General features: G+C 43.2%; 1 pseudogene; it reads right to left on the bottom strand.

Annotated features, from left to right (window-relative positions):
* Positions 1-57: 57 nt before the first annotated feature.
* LOC132042846 (cysteine-rich receptor-like protein kinase 42) lies at positions 58-3308 on the bottom strand (annotated as a pseudogene).
* Positions 3309-4234: the final 926 nt, after the last annotated feature.

The following is a 4234-nucleotide window of genomic DNA, read 5'->3' as shown; positions in this document are numbered from 1 at the left end:
TCACTAATTAACGATTAAAAGAAAGCCATTGTTTGTGAATGGTATTTTTATCTTTTCTTACAATGTGCCAGCAATTCCAGTGCTATGGTGAGTTTTACCAGCTGGAAGACACCGAGCAAGTCCAAAATCAGCAATTTTCGCGTCAAATTTTTCATCCACAAGTACATTGGAGCTCTTGATGTCCCTATGGATGATTCTTATCTCTGAACCTCCATGGAGGAATGCAAGGCCTTACGCTTATTCCGACTATAATGCGTAAACGTTCTTCCCAACTTAGAATCTTTATCCTGTCTTATCTACACAACGAGAAATTCGGTAACTCAATCGAGAAGTCCCTAATTGAAAGCTGCATAAAGTGCTCCCTCATTCCTCGATGTGGGAACTCATTGATATCTAATAGGAAGAATATCTAAAGACTCCTAAAAGGCGCGTGTTATTCAAATCCCCCTTAAACTATGTCTGGTCCTAGTTATCCTCAATATTTGGCTTTTGTATTCAAGTGACTTCAAATATGTTTGGCGTGTGGTAGTGTAAAATAACAGCAAACTCATATTAATCTGATGTGTAAAAAAATCCAAAACAACATTTCATTTTATATTTAGTCATTCCAACGGCTATTTCCTTTCTCCTTCCATATATATATGGGTCCATTAAAATACATGTTTTCTTCTTTTACTATTTTTCTTTGTAGGGGGTAACAGATTATATAAAAGCTAGATATAGGGGGTAACTAGGATCAATTATTGTTTGAGCGGTAACGATTATATCAAAGCCAAGTATATGAGTTAATTAGGACCAAGTATAGTTTAAGAGATACGGGTATAAACGCGTCAAATTTAGTAGGTCTTTAGGTATTCTCACGTATAATAACGTACCATTGAGGTATTGATCTAGGCCTCTTGGGAACAAATTCATAGACGAGGAGGCTCTCGGGGCCTTGATCTTTATACCCAACAACTTGACAAGATTTTTGTGTTCAACCCCATGGATGAGGTTAACCTCATTGAAAGAACTCGTCAACCCATTCCTTTGTATTGAAAAACAATCTCTTAACTGCAGCTATCTTCCCATTAGACGAGTCCCTTGTATGTCTGAGAACCATTTCCTCCTTGGCCTACTTTTGTTGATGGGTCAAAGTAGTTTGTTGCCTTCTCAAGATTTTCATATTTAAAGTTCAAGCTCGACCTCTTGTATGAATTCGATATTTTGCCAAGATTAAAGAGGATTACATTGACCAAAAGAATTGTAATATTTCTAATTAGTTTGTGCACTAATAGCAGGTCGTACTAACAATAATTCTTTCAGTTGGTTCTTTTTAATTTTGAGTGGGTGAAATGACAAATTAAGGTAGGTAGTTTCTTTGACCATACTTCCTTTGTCCCGTAGTAGTTGTGAAGGTTACTTAAAATACTTGTTTCAAATATTTGTCATTTTACAAAATTAAATAAAATTAATTACTCCCTCCATTTTCATTTAAATTTGTAAATGAGGCAAAGGATATGTGGTACTTTAATCTATACTTTGAGGAATAAAAGAAAGTCGAATCTATTTGGTTTATTAAGGGCTTGAGCGAATAGTAAGCTGATATGTTAAAGGCTGAGCTAAGACGTTTAGATCTATGTCTTTGAGACAAGCTTTTTATATATCTATATATGTTAGATGCAATACTGAATAAAGAGATTTAATAAAAAGCTGATCCGTTATAACTTAGGACTAAAATCTGAAGAACACTAGGCAAGAGAAATTTTATAATATATTTGAAGTACAAAGCTCTTGGATCAGAAAAGCCAACCCTAAAAAATGAGAGAATGATCCCTATTTATAGTTTTCCCCTATGGGCCTCCTATACATCATGGGCCCCCTTTAGGATAAAGAAAACCTAATGTGGATAAGGTTAGGTCGTACGGTCTGACACCGTGTACGGTACATCGAGCGGTGGCGATTCCCGCACGCGGCGAGCGAATAGCAGGTATCCGGACCAACGGCCACGATCAGAATGGTCACGAAGAAACCGGGCTAACGGCCACGGCTGATTTCGTTCTATTCGAACCGGGCAAACGGCCACAACCAACTCGGCCATATGAGGACCGGACACTGGACCAACCACGATAAGGAGTTATCTTCGGATACAACGAATTCAAGCAGAGCTTCTTCGGATCAGACACTACCGTTCGTTCTCTTCCTTTTGCTTTGATCCCGAGTTTCACCGAACAAACTTACCCGGTTTTTACCGTATACGGATAGTCCCCACACTTTCGGACCGAGATCATATCGGAGTAACGGGAAGTGGATGAATACGTGTAGCAGATCATTGGCTCGTTCTTATCTTTTCATTTTGGCGGGAACGATTGTCACCTTGTTCGCCATCTACCACGTGTCATACCCCGGCGGCGAGCTGCACGGCCGCCGTTACGCACGTCCCTTCAAATCACGTCCTCATTTATTACGGGACACGTGGCGTTCACCGATTGGTCGGGATTTGTAACCGCCCGATCCCATGCGTGTATATATAACCTTCGTACTTCCTTCTTCGTTTTACTCTCTCCACTTTCATCATCTTCACTTCAAACTTCTTCCTCCACTGCTGTTCTTCATTTCATCTTTTTAAACTTCTCTTCCATCGTTGATCCTGTTATTTCATCACCCATATTTGCCACCTAAACTTTGCTTGCAAGGAAAACCGTTCTACTCAAGTGTCGCTCGTCATTTCATTTTTCCATTTGTGTTGCATTTTATTTGCTTCTCTGTCACCATCTTCTTACCTTCATCCCTTTATTAAATTTTCAACCTCCCATCCATTGCAAATGTCTGCCAATACCGAAACCACCTCCCCGGGATATTCCCTCGGTCTCCTCCCAAGGAGGGGCTGAACCGGTGTCTCGTCTCAGAAGGAAAGAATGTGGCCGAGCCTACGGCTTTGGATATCGTGCCGATTAAACCCAACTTCAACAAAGAGTTTGAAGCAGAGAAGCCTTCTCTAGTTTCGGATAGAGGATACGACGTAAGACAATATCCCTCTTCCATCACCGAGGATAAGCTCGATCGGTCCGGACGGCGGGATGGGACAATCGTCCGGTACAAGTGCTTGCTCTGGTCGGATGAATCGATAACCGACTACGAGAGGGCTTCTTATACGTTTACACTTACCCTTCACGCTCGGCTCGAACTTTGAAATTGATCCGGTCATACTGGAGATGTGTCGGACCTACAATGTGACCCTCGCACAAATTGGACCGATAATCTGGAGGACGGTAGCTTGCCTCCGGTTGTTGGCCAACAACGCCAAGGAACCATTCACGATGGCACATTTGATCCGTCTTTATTCCCCAAGACGATTTTGGGGAGGCGTGATAAAATTAGCCAAGAGAGGTCGGAATCCGATCTTCTAAAAAATGGACGAAGATAGAGACCGGGGCTGGCTAGAGCGCTTCGTTCGGGTGAGGACCTCGGATATTATCCGGAGGAATACATGCCCTTCCGGAAAAATGGAATGACAATAAGTCCTCGAACCCAACTTTGTCAATTTATTCTTATTTTCCTTAATTTAATCCTTCGGGCTTACGTTCTCCTTTTTCTTCTCTATAGCCGTGGCATGGATACCCCCGATCATTCCACATATGAACGAGTGGGTCGAGCGGCTCTGAGACCGCCATTCACACGAAGAGTTGACATGGGGAATCTGGCTCGCGGCCGATGGATTGCTCAAAACCACGGTAACACCACTTTGAGTTCGAGTATTATGTACTGTTTGCCTTTCTTTAATTTGACCGTTATCCATAACCCTTTGATTTTAGGTTTACCAAAAGGTTCGGTGAAACCCAGACCCGGGACTACGGCGAGCAAGGCTGCGCGACACGGCATTCGATTGGCGGGTCATCGGAATTATGCTGCCGCCCAAAATGAAGAAAAACCTCGGATAAAGGAGACAAGCCAAGAAAAAGGGCAAGGCGCGTCGTCCGGTCAGCGAGAGACGAAGAAGAGTCCGATGTGATCGTTCGTGGGGTCGGTGTGGCCCCTACCTTTGAGTCGGTCCGGAGGAGAAGCTGCCGGTTCCACCCCCTTCATCCGAGGAAGGACCCTCACTTTGGCTCGGTACCGGTGGGGAAGAAATGCTTTACGCAACACCTCTTGGGTCGTTGAGTTTGTTGATATTACGGGTGAAGAGTCTTAAAGAGATTCCCACAAAGACCACGGAGATGGGACACTTGAGCGGCTGGGCCCCAGGGACAAGAGT

The sequence above is a fragment of the Lycium ferocissimum genome, unplaced genomic scaffold (assembly GCF_029784015.1).
Source record: "Lycium ferocissimum isolate CSIRO_LF1 unplaced genomic scaffold, AGI_CSIRO_Lferr_CH_V1 ctg18390, whole genome shotgun sequence".
Classification (NCBI taxonomy): Eukaryota; Viridiplantae; Streptophyta; class Magnoliopsida; order Solanales; family Solanaceae; genus Lycium; species Lycium ferocissimum.
This window is presented reverse-complemented; position numbering and strand designations above follow the sequence as displayed.